The 18357-nt window shown below is 38.7% G+C and overlaps 1 protein-coding gene across 1 annotated transcript in view; it reads right to left on the bottom strand.

The window, feature by feature from the left end:
• The window catches only part of HECW2 (HECT, C2 and WW domain containing E3 ubiquitin protein ligase 2), a 166016-nt gene that overhangs the window by 119470 nt on the left and 28189 nt on the right, over nt 1-18357 (bottom strand). The window lies entirely within an intron of this gene.

The raw sequence follows: 18357 nt of genomic DNA, 5'->3' as shown, positions 1-18357 counted from the left end.
AACCCCCCCAGTGTGTGTATATTAAAAAAAAAAAAAAAAAAAAGCATGAATCATTTGTGACAAAATTCAGAGTTAACCACACACCATGAAATAACATTTATAAGCCAGAAAGCAGCAGAAAGCAAAACATCCAAGACCATCTATCTGGCAAGAACAGCCACAGTAACAAAGCTAATTTAAGTCTGGCAGTAGCCTAAAGAGTGAAGAGATAATGAACTCATCTTCCACCAAAGAAATCACAGCAGTATATGATGTACTTTCACTTGGATATGTTAGTTTCCAACAATATTCTCTATGCACTGTATGTTCAGAATCAGTAAAGTGTTGAAGATATTAATAAGGTTGGACATATTTCAGTAGAAATATGGTATCACAGATTTATGCTACTATAAAATCATTTTGTAAGGATTATATTTTTTAAGATACAAAGCATAGCTTCTGAGATCCTCTACACCATACAAAAACATGTCAGACCATTGACTGCGGTACTTTAGACTAAGGATATATATTCAATTAGCCCATGTCAGTTTACCCGTGCAGTCAGATTTTGTTGTTCTTTTCCATACATCAGAAAACAGAGGCCCTACAAATTCAACAGCTTTCCTCTAGCCCTGAGGAGACACTAGAAGGTCTTCACTGAAATGGACATGCCAATATCATCACACCATACCTTCAGAAGCAAAACTTGCATCTCATTACCCATAGCTACTAAAAGTACCGCCATTTGAAAATAAGCCCTCACATAACTCACAATTTGAGATAAATCATCCGAAAGGAAAGAAAAGAACAGCAAAATATTAAAACAGAGGCAACAGCTTATAGGAGGATAGAACTGGCGATGGGGAACCTCTTGCCATAGAAGGAATATGAAAATTTCCTTATCTAAGCTACGTGACTTCGACCAAAGCTGTTTGCCTTTTTCAAAAGCCATAGTTTATATCAACTCATTGTTTCTTTATTTTACAGAGGAAATAAAATAGTCTTCATCTGGCAGAACCATTTGCTTTCAGAAGAAACTGAATTTTCTGGTAATGTGTTTTTCAGCCAAAACTGTGAAAATGATCTTCTGTACTATATTCACCTGGAATAGGAACCACCTATTTCCTCCAAAGCCAAACCAAACCAAAGCAGTCCTCCTGCCCAGTAGTAATTCCAAGAGCTCACCAGGAAGAAATTGGGTCCTGGGCTCCTTACACTCTTCATACAATTTGAGAATAGTATTTCAACATTTCTGACCAGATTGCAACTTAACCAGTGACAACATCAATTATTCCACTATAGTATCTTCTGTGAGGAATGTATACTGCAGGAAATATCTCCTTATTTTTATACAGACAAATAACCACATATAAGAAAAATGTGTGCATGTACACGTATAAAAAAGCAAATAAGAGGTACCTGTGTATTATTCTTGGGCTTTCTTCTTGGTGTCACAGCTTTCAGCTATCATACGCAGATAATATTTGTTCTCTTAAAATAACCCAAGCATTGTCAGACAGTGCTGAGTGTCACCTGCTATAATGTTCCTTGTTTCAAGGAAGGAAGCGTGTAATGCAGAATTAGGTAGAGCCCACGAGAAGCAAATGGATTGGTTGGCCACTTCCATAGTATTATAACTGTAATTAGACCTCCAGTACACTACTGCTATCAATCAAATTTCTGACAACTGGTTTATTAAACAGAAACCTCTGCCTCTAGAGGGCAAAAGACATTTAATTATTAAAAAGAAAAAACAAGTAAAGCACTTGGAGATCCCAAGATTGTGACTAAGAAAAATTCTTTAAAAAAAAAAAAAATTTTCATATTTTGAGGGGTTTTTTTTCCTATTCATTCCTCTTTCCCCACATGATGAATCTTCAAGAACTGCCTCTTCCCTTCAATTTCCTATCACTCATCTTCAATTTTCTTTTTAATAACATTTCAGTGTATGCACTCTTCCAGTTTATCACAAATCCTTCTGCTATTTTTTAGCTTTTCTTCAATAGGAGATGTTTTGAAATATTAAGAACTAACAAAGGGGAAAAATAAAGTTCAGCTCACCCAGTTGTATGCAATTCATCACACACTGTACATGGTCCAGCATCAAATATTGCAGAAAAGGAAAGAAACAAAAATTCAGTTCAATAATTCTACATATACAGAAGTGACATGGAGATTACCATATTTACTTCACAAAGTACACGACACAGTCTTTCCTGAATGAGCAATGTTTTGGCTGCATACACAAAACATTTTATTTTTGGTGCTGGACGTCAGTGGGGTTCAGTAACTCCTTCTCTGTCATGTTCCCACACACTCTGCATCTGACAGCAGTGTCAGTGACGAAAAGGAAACTTTGGTGTAAAGGGCCTTCTTAAATGAGCGTCAGGGAAGTTATTATCTTGTTTCTCTATGCGGAGCATTATTCAATAGATCTGAAAATCCTGGGTGACTTTTGAGACCAGGAGGGTAAATAAGAAATAGCCACCGACTTCCCTACAAGCCAGTGAAACACGCAGGGATCAGCCAGTCACTGCAATCCCCTGCCTTTTTTTTGTCACCCTTCTTTTTTACTTCGTGATCTGGGCAACAGCACACACTAACAGTAAGTCTTAAATGTCACAGTGAAAGAGCTGTACCCCCTAGGCAGGAGGAGCCCCGATTTGCACCTGAGCCTGCCTGCCACAGCAAGCACGTACACCTGACTGGGTACCACCGCCCTCCACACTAGGAGATCGGGCAAGATTAATTAACAGACTGACAGCGCGCTATCAAGTTAATCTTCTGTCCCACAACTAGAGATTTATGTAATTTTGAACTATTGTATACAGTGGTTTTACAGCAGTAAAATCACTGCAAAGTAAGTGTCATGCAGGAGGATTACAAGTTAAAGTTTTAATAGGAGGGATGAAAAAATTTCGTTCAGCTGCACAGTAGTACACTGTACCCGGGGCAGCACTGGCATTTGTCGGAACATACTGAAAATTTATATGTGGCAGATGGACACACTCATCCATGTTTAAGGACCTGTAAGAACTAACTTGTACTAGCTAGGACTATCCCACAGTTTGAGAGATGAGAACAGCCTGAGAAAAATGTTAACTCCTTCGCAACAGTCCATTTTCTTAAGTCCTAATTGTTATCGCTCTGGTGAATCACAGACATCATTATAGTTTCTGAAAGTAAAGTACACCACAAATCTAAATGCTGGGTAACTTCTCTGATCCTACTCATAAATCCAAGTGTCTTAAAGTCATGATTTAAACAATGATACCAACAAATCACATAACTTAAAGCAATTGAAATCAATTTGCAACGAACAAGTTAGGAGCTCATTTACATGCAAGTTTATTATGGAAAAAATACCTCCAAAAATTCAGGACTCATAAGCTTCTAGAGTATTTTCTAAATTCAGTGAAAAAGGTTGTAAAGGGGCCCTAGTGTCGTGTTAGACAGTACTCTGCTACGTAGCATCTCACAGTAAGCTGGGAGGTTAATTAAGGAGATTTGTAAAGAGAGAAATATGACACTCATATTGTAAAAGGGGAAAAGGTGATTGCCATAAAACTCAAACCATAAGGAGTGATGGAAGGGAAAAAAGAGCCACTACTTTAATTATTTGCAGTCTGAAAATTCAGTCTGACGATGGGATGAAAACCTTACACAGTGCCTTCCTGCCTACAAAAGGAATTGCTTATCTCACATTTGGTTAAGAATTCCCGATGCCTGTCATTAATAATCTAACTAACAGTACACTAACTCATACATCCTACAAGAGACTGAAAATAAGAATTATCCTCCCACCTTCAATTCCTGCTAAGTGCCACTGAAACAGCATTTGCATCCAGACTATACTGTAAAGACAATACCCACAATTAGCTGTGTGCACCTGCCCTGCCATGAAGGTTTAGCTAATCAGGCTGAATGCGATCAGAGCAGCGATTTCACTAAGTATCAGACCAAGCTGGCAAGGCATATTGTTTCGTGAAGGCAAGCTGAAATGTGGAAACTGAATCAAAAGCGTAGGGAAAATATAGGCATTTGAGAAATCAGCAGATACGAACTTTAGCAAAGTATTTTAGTTGAAAATTGAAACCTGTACCAAAGCTGCTTATCCGTATCACAGCGTTTTCTTCAATACTTGACAAGAAGCTTAGAGAGAAATAGGACTGATTTCCTCTTAATCTCTACGTGGCACAAGTTCAGGATTATTTCTATCTACATATACTCCTCAATTACTAATCATAGAGGGACCAGAATTGGGAAAAAGTTCCACTTAATATACAAAATACGGATAGGAAAAATCCCCTTGCCCAACCTTCTTCACTAAAGGAGACTGAAAAGAAACGTCAAACCATTTCTGACATGCAGTCAAACACTCAACAGTTTAAAAAAATACATGAATGAAAGTCTGGGAGTTCCAGCACAGGAATAACCAAAAAAATCCCACCCCATCATGCAAAACAAACTAAAGTTCACATGCTGCCTTGTTTATCTTACTTGTAACAGTGATTCACTTCTTGTTTACGTAGTGATCTTTTATGTGGTTTACAGGTCTCGCTAACAGCCTTTTCCCACAGCGTTTACTGTAAACCAACTCTATAGGGCTGGCCCTGAGAGCACAACCGGTTACCCACTGGACAAGATTTGCACTCTAAGTGGGTGGCTGAGGGTGCCGCTGGGGAAGCGACGAAAACACATTTCACTGGGGGATTGGCTTCACGTCACCGCACTGCAATGTCATGTCACCTGCAAGAGGTGCGAGGTGAGGAGGTGGGCAGGGCAGCAGCCCGCCGGCCAAAGCTCGGCAGGGAGAGCCCTCGGGGAACGCTCTGCACCTGAGCGTCTCCATCACTGTACATCAGATGGGCAGGAAGAACCGTCCAGCCCAACTGGCCTCCAAATTTTCCCCCCATTCATAGAATCATTTAGGTTGGAAAAGACCATTAAGATCATCAAGTCCAGCCGTTAACCTAGCACTGCCAAGTCCACCACTAAACCAGGTCCCTAAGCACCACATCTACACGTCTTTTAAATACCTCCAGGGATGGTGACTCAACCACTTCCCTGGGCAGCCTGTTCCAATGCTTGACAACCCTTTCGGTGAAGACATTTTCCCTGATATCCAATCTAAACCTCCCCTGGGGTAACTTGAGGCTGTTTCCAATTGTCCTATCCCTTGTTACTTGGGAGAAGAGACCGACACCCACCTCGCTACAACCTCCTTTCAGGTAGCTGTAGAGAGCGATAAGGTCTCCCCTCAGCCTCCTCTTCTCCAGGCTAAAGAACCCCAGTTCCCTCAGCCACTCCTCATAGGACTTGCGGTCTAGACCCTTCACCAGCTTCGTTGCTCTTCTTTGGACACATTCACATGATGCTTGGTATTCTCTCTCAAATGCCACTCCCATGCTGAGATAAGCAATCCACATAATTATACAGGGAGAAGAACACATTAAGAATATGATGAACAGAAAACATGCTGGTTTCCCAGTTATACACTGTGTGACATTGCTTTGTTCAGTACAAAGATTTATAAATGCTACAATAAAGTAAAGGGCTCAAACTGACCAGCTCTGAGCTCTAAGTGGCTGAGAAAAGAAAATACTTCCTGAATAAATTCAGAATTTGCGGATTTTTCTCCCCACAGAACTCAAAACTAGCCTATTTTCTGGGATAAAGTATGACTACAGTCCATTTGCAGCTATCCATATGCTGGCTTCAAACTTGCTAGAAATTCTGGCCAAAGCAGAATAGTCAGAATTCACTGTCAGCTGCAAAACTTGTCCAAGAAGCTGGGTGATGGTTAACCATATGGTTAACTCATACACTTAACCAGTCTGCACTTATCCTGCTCTCAGTACTAAAGAGCTTTCAAGCTCCTTCAGAGCTGCGGTGTGCCTCTGCCAGCAGGACAGAGGGGCCCCTCCCGGTAAAATTCACCAGCTACTTACTCTGCGAGATCATCATAACTGATTTTGCCGGAGACAAAGAGATTAACTCAATAGCTCTTTAAATTTTCTTCCAGGCTTATATTCTAGTATTTCTATGACTACTTGGACGCACAGATTTGGTCTATTAAAAAAAAAAAAACCAAACCAATAATAAAATCAGATAAAGCTGACATGAAGCATTCTTTTCTATACAGACAGTAATAAGAGAAAAGCTTCATCTTTCTGCCCAGACGTCCGTTTCTTGTTATTCCTCCCGGAATATTTCCAAGAATTTCTACTCATTGAGTTTCCTGCGATCCTCATAATGGAATTTCTGTCAGAAGGTTATTTTACCGTCCGATTATTAGGATTTTTCTCCATTCGCTAACATTTTATCAGATTCGAGTTAAGCTATCACGTTTGGTTGCTTCCTATTCAGCCACCTAGATAAAGATGAATGTAAAAACTGTCACAGTTTTCAAGAGCCAAGAAAAATCAGCTATTTGGGATCTCTATTTTTCTCCACTGTTTACCAAGTAGAGGCTAATAAGGCCTCTTTACTTACATGAACATGACCATGGCTATATCCTAAGTCTTTAGAATGATTCAGTATATGAATTAATCAACTTGTATCATGTAGTAGAAATTTAATACTTTTCCAGTAGATCATGAAGTTCAGTATTTCAAATATAACCACCATTATACTACATAATTGCACAGTTCTGAGCATCAACATCAGGCAGAAAACTGATGAGATCCTTCAGCTAAAATATAATCATAATCGTTCAATATTGACTGTTACCTAGAATGCCTGAGTGCTCCTTAGGTCTGCATGTTTTAAATAATACATTATGCAGGTAGATGATATGAACAAGTCCAGTGATGGATATCTTGGGAGGAAAAAAAGTGATCATTCTAAACCTAGAGAATTTGTGATTTAATTAAAAGCAAAAGAGAGATGTCAAACTTGAAAAATCACATCTTTACACCTCTGACCATTTTTCTTTTTAATTACAAGGATACTGAGGGTATCTCAGAGATTAGAAGGGAAAGATGTCTCTTTTCGCCAGTTCTTCTAATTTGCACACTTGATAGTAAATTTGTATTCACTGCTTTTCCTTGAATAGCCAGTTCTGGATACTTCTTTCATTTGGGGTACTCTTCAGGAGATATTAAAAATTACAGGAAACTACCATCATAACTGACACAGGACTTAGATATAGTTTAAGTACTTAAATGTTCTCTACTTTCTTGTTAACTAGAGTAAAATTCAAATTTACTTTAATTCAAGCTTAAGTTAATTGGATAGTAACTATCTTGAAATATAAATTGTTCTATCCGGAAGTGCAAAGAGACAAGTTAAATTCAGAAACACTTTATTTTCCTGCTGATCTGCTTCCTTTCTCCTCTAACAAAGCCCCCTAGACTTTCATGATCGGATAATTACTGGATACTCTTAGAAACAGCTTAGCCCGAAGCAACGATGATGAAAGAATTTAATAAACTTGCTAGTTTCCAGAAACAAACCTATATGCGCAGGATCGTTTAACCAGATTTCCTTTTTAACCAAGAAAATTGCCAAGAAAGTCAACTGAAGCATCTTGAAAGATGCAGCATTTTGTAAATCCTCTCTTAAGAGAAATGTTTTCACTTCTCCATTCAAACCATCTCCATGGGAGTGCCAGATTAAATTATGTGCCCTACACCAGGCAGGCGGCTGTGCTAGGTAGCTGGCCTCCTCAGTGAAGGGTCAGAGGCTCCTCCAAAAAGCAATTCAGAGTACCAAAATCACTCCCTCTCTTGATCTGTGGAGGAAGTTGGAGTAACCCGAGACTGAGCAAAAGAGGACAGAATTTTGTCTAGATGCCCTTTTCTTTTGTTGCCCTGCTCTGAGCCATGCCCAAACCACTGACAAAACAACAAAAAAGTAAGCTGTGCTGAGAATACCCTGCCTTCGGTCTGCTAACTCATCCTCTGAACTCGCTGCTGGGAAATCACAACTAGCACCGGAATTTAATTCTGGAAACTGTATTCAGATGTTTTAAGGTAAAGCTAAAAATTACTGTGCTGAAATTTCACAGGGATGTTGCCATACAGGAGAGGGAGGGGAAAAAAGGAAAGAGAGAGAAAATGCGCACGCATACTAGTCTCCTTTGGACTCGAATCTGGTGACTCAGCTCAGATGTTAAACGTCAGCTCAGATTACAAAACCACCGTATAATTTAGACCGGCTGAAAATATTCCCTAAGGGCAAAAAGCATATAGTTCAGCATAAATACATGTTTTTTAAAAACAGTCTATGCAGCACATTATTTGGCCAGAGAATAGCTCTGTTAATTCAGAGCGTAACAGAATAGCTCCGTTAATTCAGAGCGTAACAGAATATCTATTTTAGATCTTTTCAATGCACTTTTGTACCATTCATTTGTAAAGTCAGTCCTACACACTTTTGTATGTAACTGGAAACAAATGTCACTCTCATATTATCATATTACCTTAGCTGTTTGAGTAAGGCTTACATCTTCCAATCCACCAACTGCGACTCCCCTACAACAGGCAGAAGTTACTGCTCAAGCCTATTATGAAGACCAGCAGTCTGAAGGGTTCTGCGTATTTCTGACAGGTCTACGCACCCTGCCCAGTATCCCATCAGGTACTGCTGTGCTTTCAGTAAAACTTACCATATTAATTCTCACACAAAAGCTTCAGCATGGAGCTAGCTGGTACACAGAAGATCTGGCCACTGGTCAAAAGAGTAAAAGGTCACAAATACGTATCCAGAGACTAGTGCACACATACATATACACACATACATATAGCTTGGCATGCCTACAGTTATACCAGTTTTAGAGTGTACTTACTGACACACTGCGTTGTCAGTGTAGACGATGTTCCGTGTCCCTGCACTGCTATCCCCACAGCTAAGATGGAGTAAGCAAGCCCTAAAACATTTCAAGCTAACTCAGCCAGGTGAATTACAGTGTTCAACACCAACAGCTTGGATAACGTATCTGAATTTGCACTGAAGAGATTATGGAGGGTTCATACAATCCTTTCTGCAGCGGCTGCCAGGCTGAGAGATCTGGCTGGCCTGCAGATGTATCTTAGTATTGCTCTGCAAATAGACAAGAGGATGTCTATGGCCTAAAACTCATCCCTGTTTTTCACTGGAAGTAGCAATATAAGAACTGCACATAAATTTAAGTGAAATGTACCAGATACACTGTTATCCTCTAGACTATTCACATGAAGAAACAAAACTTGACTGGAAATTTTAGCGCAATTTCATAGCCAAGAGGCTATGCTCCGTATGTATTATACAGCCCCTCAACCTCCTCCTCGAGTGGCAACTACCTTAACCAAGCTCATTTATTTCAGTAATCTTACCTGTAGCACCATCCCTCAAAGAGCTGAGTTCACAAATGAGACAGAGAACGGAGGTATAAACATGTAGCCATTAAACCCAGCGTATCATGAAACTATGGCCTTGGATAATTCACAATACAATATTATTCTATATAAACTTTAAAATCAGAATCCCCACTGCCAGCAATTTGATCTTCAGTGTTCATGACAGTGATATATCTGCTGCTAGTTGCTGTAGATTGGTTGTCCTGAAGAATTTCCCTCAAAGTACTGATGCAGTTGCTCTCAGTTTACCCTTTTGATGTCAGGTCACACAATCCATCTAAAATATAACCCCCTTCAAATGCCTATACCAGAAAGACAGAATATAACCTCTGTGAGAACCTACTTTGTCACAGGATGGGAAAATGTGAATTTAAACTGTAATATATGCTCATACTTACATATGTGAAAGCCTGCAAGAACATATTAATAACAAGAAAAATGGGTAGCCCATTTAACTCTCCTCCTGTCTTTGGACTTCCAGAACATCAGCAGCACCAGCCCAGAGTTCCCCAACTGTATGTCTTCTTCCCAGGCTTTTTCACAAGGGACAGTAAAGACCAAAATACAGAACTTTTACAGAAAAGAACAATTTAGTATTTTTCTGCCCAGGAAAGTAAATAAAAGCGTAACCAGAAGAAAGAGTACAATGCCAAAAAGCCTGACAAAGAGCAAAGAAAAGATGTGTTCCTTTGAAAAAAGAAAGGAAAACTGCCAGGCCAAAAAAGCCACAAATCAAAAAGCCATTTATAAAATAATGCACTTGACAGAAGAAGTAGTACAATTATTTACTACTTACTATCAGAGTAGTTCTGTAGTTTCATTCCAAGTCTCTGCAATCCGTACCAATGCAGATACTATTCAATGAGTGTCACATCCATAAATGACAGCTGTATTTGAGCGATACTCAGATCCTGATTTAAGTATTTATTTGGCAGTTATTAAAAGCTAGTATATATATACTATGCAAATAGCAATTATATAAATTTATTTTTATTCAATTTTAAACTGGAAATCCATTCTATACTGATAGAAATCCCTGGAATATACAATGAATATGAATGAGCATTCATTGTTCCACCCATCCAAGTCCAAATCCAACACAATCATTCCCATTATCAAGTCTGTACAAGCTCAGTTTTCTACCACGTAAAATTGATTTCACTCACTGAAATGGTATCAAACCACCACAGAACAGGTACATATCTCACACAGATTCCCACGTTATCAGGAAACACAGGAATGCTCTGTTCCTCTCAAAGCAGCACACCGCTTCAATTCATCATGCTATTTATTCATTTTTGTCACAAAGGGGATATTACCAACTTGAAAAACAGCATTTCTTTGTGTAAAACATATATTCACTGACTTCAAATTCAAGAATTCCATAACTGAAACATGCTAGCAGACTAAAGAATTAAAAAAAGTGCCCACTGGTCTGTAGATAAGTAATTGCCCTGACTCCCCATTTTTTAAAAGTTCTAGCCTGGTAAAACTGACTGGGAAGTGGGGGTGGAAGATGTCTAAAAAAGACTCAGTTGGTCTCCTTAAAGAACAAAGTAAAATTAAAACCAAAACCAACCCAAAGCTTTGTGTACCTAAGTCATATAAATAAACTACAGATACAATCAGTAGATCAGGAAAACAGGAAACAATTATTTTTAAAAACTGACAAATTTTGCTGGAATGAATTTAACTGTCCATCAGTACACATTCAAATTTCCATCCTCCTGCCCCTTTTACCCTTCTGGTATTTCAATTAGGAACATTTTACCAGTTATAATCTCCCCCCAAAAAAGACTGCATTTCCATAAAGATTTGAGGAGACACTTTGGCCGAAATAAAACGTCAGAACACTTCTGCTTGCCTACAGTTTAACGGAGCTTTTTGCCTGATAATATACTAAGCAATCAGCTACCAAAGATGTCCCTGAAACTAGCAGGAGTAGTAGAAGAACTGTTAGGCCAGCTCAAAGGCAATGCCTTTTGCTTGCTGATGGTGCAAGGTATGTCGTTAAGAAGGTGCCATTAGCAAAAACATTTCAATACTACCATATTTTGCGTAACAGTATTCCTAGATTCACTAGGAATTTCTTTTAATCAGCTTTTCTTCAATTCCCTGTCTTCGTAACACTTCAAAACACGTAAGAACTTGTAGCTAAAAGGTAAAAATTAAGCCACATACTCATATATGTTTTTTTGAGCAGAACTTACAGCATTACTACAGTAACTAACACACTGCTAAAATGCAGTGCTGATTACGTTCAGTATATTAAATTACAAATATTGCAGAGAATCAAATAACTATGAATGTAATCTTTGCAGAAACTAGCAATGTTACACCCTAAAGATTTCCTCCTCCAGAAAACTTACCAGCTCTACACTCTTTTAAACCATTTCCTTATAACCTGCAAAAAAAAGCCCAGAATAAGAAAAAAACAGCTATTTGTCTGCATTCTGTTTGTATTGTTTGCCTGTATTACACACAATTGCTCACCTTCAGCTTCAATAAAACCAAGTAGAAAGTCAATAGGGCTGTATACCAAGGTATGGTATACAGATGATGATACTGCCCTCTGCACTTACAGGATACCTCACTTCTAATACTCAACACACTTCGGCTCTAAAACAAACCAGTTCTGTTGGTTGTCGTTTACAAACCAGAAAATAACAGCACACAAACATTTCCAAGTCTAACAATTTGTTTTAAAGAAATGCAAATTGCAATTTTATATCCTACTTCAGATTTTCCCCAGAAATATAATTTAGCTCAGAATTTCATGCTTGAGCACTACTACAAAATTCTTATGCACCAACTAACTGCTTTACTATTTTTTTGAAAACACTACTTAAATAATTTTAAGCAACCATTTTAGCTGGATAATTCCAGAAACAGAGTACTTCATTATAGTAAAAAGTCAGATTGGTATCTCGTTACTCTCTTCTGGATAAATGCTCTTCTACAATTATGTGAGTCAGATGAATTAATTTATATCAAAAGGTTATTAACAGAAGATGCCTGCATTTGTTATGGTGTAGCAAGAACATCAGTAGGACACTTAGACATACTCTACACCATACAAAGTCCCTGTCTGCTTAATGCTAAACAGCTGCAGTGCAATCGCTGAAGCTGTCAGAGGTGAGGACCACAGCTCTGCAGAAACAGAGTCTATTTCAGGGAACAGGCTCAAAGCACAGAGACACTAAATTTCAACGAGAGAACTAGAAGGGAAAAGGGAAATGGACAGAAAAAGCTTTCTCTATTTAACAGTTTAATGACTTACAGTTTACAACCTGTAATCACACTCAAGCGAAGAGAAGAATATTTAAGAACCCTAAGGAACACCACTATGACAAAAACGATACTCCTGCGGTAACTCGCATACACCACCATCACCTGCAGGCATACCCAATACTCATTTGTCTGTGTCTGGTCTGTGTTCTCTATATGAGAAAATTATTTGAGCTAGAATGCAGACCGCTAGGGAGTTAGAAATATCAAAGCTATTACCGCCTATGCTTCCTTGCCTTGCGAGTACACATTACAATTCATTATTTAGTTCAGTGATCTCATACTGTAATTTTTTTCTTGCAGGATTACTACTGTATTTGCTGCTTTCCTCAGTTTCTGCACTAAATGAAGCAGAAATCCTTCAGAATCTAAATGAACAATTAATGAAAAGACAACAATACAAAGTGGGCTATATAAAGATGAGACCTATTATGAATTAATACTTTTACTATTAAATATGCATGAGTTTTTAATAAGTAGAGCTAAAAATAGAGACATGTATCTCAGGATTTCTCCAGGCTGTACAATTTTCATTCATCTTCATCCTGCAAAGAAATGGGCCATTGCTAAAAGGACCCTCACTGTGCATTTTTACATTGTTGTCATTGGCTCTAATTCATCATTGCACAAAAAAAAACCCAAAACAAAACAAGTCTCTGGGATCCGGGCATAAAGGATTCTGAAGACCTCCACCCTATGCCATAAGGTCTGAAGGAATCTGCAGCAAACTCTGTGGGTTTTCATAGTCTGCTCACCCATCTACCAACAGGCACACGTCTCTCAGCAGCCTAGTCCCCATCCCCAATTTGTATGTTTAGAAAGAATCCATTTGAAAGAAGACTCCTGCATCAGATAACGAACAGCAGCAGATGTAATCACTAGACTTAAATAAAACTGAAATAACTATTTAAATCTTCGCTTTTTAATCTTAATATTTCATTTTAAAAATACACATATTCTCCTCATCCCTTCATCATCCCACCAAGGAAAGAAGTCTAAAATTAAGCCAAATGCAACAAATCCAAATACTCTGTTTGGATTTTAACATTCATTTCTAACATCATGTCATGTTACAGATATAAATGAACAACAGGTTTTAATAAAGACTGCACTGCTTCTGGCTGAGAGTGAGTGCATTCTGGAACGCAGCATGATTCTATATAAATCCACCCCAGGGCGTAGGTGCTACAGCACCAGGAAACGGAAGAAGATTGAAATCAGTGTTTATAAATACAGCCAAGAAGTTTTTAAAAACCCAGCCAAGAAATCTTAGCACACATACCACCAAATATATAAACAGAAGTTAAGACAATCTCATCTGGAGGCCTAAATTTCCTTCACTTATTTATGTTGAGGAATTTTTATTTTTTTTTTTTTTAAGACGTTTTGTTTTGTGCACTCATGCTTTTAAAACAACCTTGGTGTATTTAAATCAAAGCATGCATAATGAGTTAGCAGTTGCTAATGCTGTGTGGCAAAAGGAAACAAAAAACCCCAGAAATCGTAGCACACTGCATTCTAGTATCATCTTAAATTACCCTGAAATCTGTATTATAAAAATAATTCTGGTTTGATTTTTCTCTATTTGTCAATATAAAACAACAAAAAGTAATTTAATCCATGTCAGATGTATTCCTAATTAAAAAAAAAAAAAGCAAACCACTACCTTACAGCAGAGCTAACATTCAGCCTTTTATGGATAAGTATGCAGTTTTAAATAACAGTTTATCAAAACAAAAATATATGTATCACCTATTACCATTTTCACCTTTTTTCTGGGGTTCAGTACAAAAGGTGCGATAACATGACAGGGATTTTCACTGGAATATCTGACAATTTAGAATTTGAGGTTTTCATAGACATACATACATAGACATACAACTACTAATTCAGAGTAAAACTGATATGACTTTCTGTAAGCTCAAAATATTATGGGAAAAGCACAGTTTTCTTCCCCCCCCCTAGAGCTTCATCCTAGTAAACACTCAAGATTTATGTCTGGTTTTCCTATGGCACATTATAGTCACAGTGATCAGAGACACAGATTTTTTTCAGATGTTTCAGAAACAATCAGTCTTTTACCACAGCTGTAAAAATACACAGAACCAGGAAAAAACCCACAACATTGACTTCTTTCATTATTTTGGTGCCTTTACTATTCACAGGTGCATTTTGGGCTTCAAACAAACATCCCCTCCCCTGACCATCCAGGGTTTTGGGAAGGGGGGCGAGGGGAGATGGGTGGGTTTGTTTGTTTTTTTTTTTTTAAATTGCCAAGTTTAGGATTTTTCATCTGGTACAATATTAGGCCCATCTGTTGTTCTTTTTTCTGTTCTCATCCAGAATATGTTGTCTCTCAATATCTGATTTCTCTACAATGGCAGGACGAGATTCTTTCCTAACCCTCCTACCACCCTTAAGCTCTTCTGAGTGCCTCGAAAGGAGCGTGTCGCAGCATGATCCACCAACAACTTATCTTCTCCAACACAGTTCAGCCTTAAAAATCCGGTTTGGCCTAGAGCAGCCATCTCTCTGTCTCTGTGCACCCTCTGAATACCAAGTTTTAACAATACGGTTATTAATCTTGCACCAAGCACAAGAATTCCTCCCATCCCTACCCTCTGGGCCCTAGCTTGCAGGGACAGCCATGACAGCAGGAAAGGCAACCAACCATAAATTCAAGGTAAAGTATGGTATGGTGGAAAATGGCATCCACTTCCAAAAGGTGAAAGATATCTAAAGCTCCATCTAGACATATCATGTAAGAGAAGCATTCACCACTTTGGTATATACAGGGAAAGCTTTCTTAATGCTCAATGGGGCGCTCCCCTCCCAGTTTTCCTGTGTGTTTCCATCGGTAACTGAGAACAGCGTAACAAAGTAATAGTTATACTGCTCTACTCCTCTGAAAAGTATTCCAGTATTTCGTACCTTCTCACATCATAAAAATGAACAGGAAAAGATACAGCTAGATATACTTGTGAAAATCAGGAACTCCACCAGGGACATCGACTTTGACTTTAGCTGACAATTTGGGTAGTGATGACAACAGCTACAGCATGGTGACAAAAGAGGAAGAAGGAACTTCCTTTCTGGATACCATTTTGCAGATCTTGGGCAGAACCTGGCCCCAGAGAAGGTAAAGTCAGATTCATCTAAGAATGATTAATTAAAAAATTATTTTTATTATCGTTCAGTATTGCCTGTGCAAATCTCCTACCTCTTAATATCCAAAGAATAGTACGAAATGCCTTGGTTTAACCTAGAAAAAAACCTGACTGAAAATAGTTATATACAACTTGATCAAAACCCAATGACATAAAAGAAAAAAAAGAAAGAAAAGTGCGGGGGGAACCCTATCCTGGTTGGTTGGGTTTTCTTCCTGTTAATGGAAATGTCCCTGCGTTTTCCCACATTCGGAAGTTAACTTCACAGGGTGACCTTCCCAAAAAGTAAGATGCAATGCAGCTTTCTGGTTAGATAATGCCACTGCCTCTGTGTCAGGCCTCCACTCGTGCCAAATTCTCACAGCCAACCTCTGTTGTAGGTTATTACTAAGCAGAATTAAAGAGAAATCACTAGAAACAAATACCTGCATACTGATTGGACTTCATAGTTTGTCAAAACTACAACGTCATTATTTTAAGACATATGAATGAAGTCTCCTATCAACACTGCTGGTTAGCTGGCAGTTTTCTATGTAGTTTGAGACTGCTTTGATTTCTTTTTTTTTAATTGTTTGTCTAATAAATGATGTGACCATATGATTACAGTAAAATTACTAATTATTACCACTAAATTGTTTTCTCCCTATGATGTAATTACAGTACCTTAATAATAAAAAACGTCAGGTTTAGGCAACCACCCTTCCATCAGGTTCCAGAGCAGCAAGTTTAAGTGTGTTTCCTAAACAGCAGTAGCAGCCCAATCAAGCGGAGGATGTTGTCGTACTTCACTAACAATCCTACACCACCCTGTAATGTATACACAAACCTCAGATTAAAATACAAACAAATCTTACAGCTACCAACATCAAAAACTCAGGAAGGATGCTGGAACTGCAAAAGAATACCAGTTATTAGACAAAGCAGTGATACAATAGAAAAAACCCTTTTTAAAAGAATGCTGCTAGAACCCAGAAGCTGAACATTTCAGAAAGTCACAAACACCATCAGAAGCAGCAATTAGCTATTCTTGCCGTCATAACCATGTCCGGTGTCAACACAGGTCTGCTGCTGAAGTGCTGTAGCTTTATAGACACCGAGGAATCAGATCATTCATTCATTCAAAAAGCTGCACTGGAAGCCTTTTGTAACACCCTGCAAGACTCCAATACAAATCAGTGATGCCAACTGCAGTTGGGAAAGCAGAGACTGCTGAAAACGGCTCAGCAAGCCTCCAGTACTAATGTAACGTAGACCGTATTAGTTAACTTCAGATTAATATCCCTACCGGACATGGCAAAAGTTTGGAATCCAAGTGTCATAACACTGAGTCACCAGCTTGTGATCAGCAGAAGAGATTCACTGGAAATTCAGAGGTTTCCACTAGTACTGACTGTAGGAAACAAAGCAGACTATTTTTAAAGTCACCAATACAAACATAATTACTTCAAATCCGTTTCTCCTTGGTCACAGAGGAACACATATACCAGCGTTGCTGACATCCCATCAGATGCTATATCTTGTTTAGAACAAAAATAGACCTTCAATTATAAAACATGCTATTCTCAAACACACTTATTTTCTAATATTTCTTCTTATCAGTAAAGAAAAAATTGCTTTATAATTGCATCCAACCTAACACAGAGGTAAAAGTAGTCCCTGCTGCAGCTGACCAGAAGTCATGATCAACTCTGAGCAGATATACACATAACATACACTCATGCCAACCGCTTTCCATGAAAATAACTTTCTGAAACTTATTACTTTGCTTCCTGGCATTTTCTAGAAAATTAGCACCAAAAGCGCTGGGTTAGCAAAACCAATCTGTACTGCAGTGGATCGGCAGTGTAAATTTGGATCATCACTGTAATTGTGCATCTTCCTTAATACTTACCTTAGAGCTACAGTTCCTGAAGCAAATGGTAATAAAAGACCTAGCAAAGGTACACTTAGAGTGCCAGAGCACGCCTGTGGCATTTAAGTGTTAAGGTACGCAAACCAATCCTTCTGATGCAAGGGAAAAACCCTAGGATAATATGCCTTCAAAGCAAACTGGCAAATACTTATTTTATAACAAAGACAAAGGTTTGGCACAAGTAACAATCAGCAATTTGAAAACTGAAGTATTGCATGACCACAAAAGATTAAGTGTTAAAATGTGCTTTCCTCGCTATGAATTCCAGTGACGTAGCTAACCTCTCAGGTCCTGAACTACATCCGGCGGCAGCCAGAGGCTGCACGTGCCTGTTGTATGTCAAGATGAGATGTACTCAGGCTGGAACCGTCCTCATCACTTGCAGAGCGCGGGACATCAATGCGAGGGGAAGCTGGTGCTGATCTACTGGAGTTCAGCTCTGACCAGCAGATGTACAGGGAGCACAGGTTACAGGAAAGCAAATCGATAGGCTGTTAAAAAGTGTTAACAGCACACTTAGCGGTTGGGCAGACCATTTTGCAGAGGGAGAGGCATGGTAATTAAAAGATCAGAAAATACTGCCACAGATCCATCAGGGAACTTTCTAGCGGGTCAGAAAATTTAATTGTTCCCATTATATGTCATGTCACTGGCCTTTCACAGCTAACCA

Source organism: Aptenodytes forsteri, unplaced genomic scaffold (assembly GCF_000699145.1).
Source record: "Aptenodytes forsteri isolate BGI_AS27 unplaced genomic scaffold, ASM69914v1 Scaffold183, whole genome shotgun sequence".
NCBI classification, from domain to species: Eukaryota; Metazoa; Chordata; class Aves; order Sphenisciformes; family Spheniscidae; genus Aptenodytes; species Aptenodytes forsteri.
Note: the sequence above shows the minus strand (reverse complement) of the source record. Positions and strands in the feature narration are given on the sequence as shown.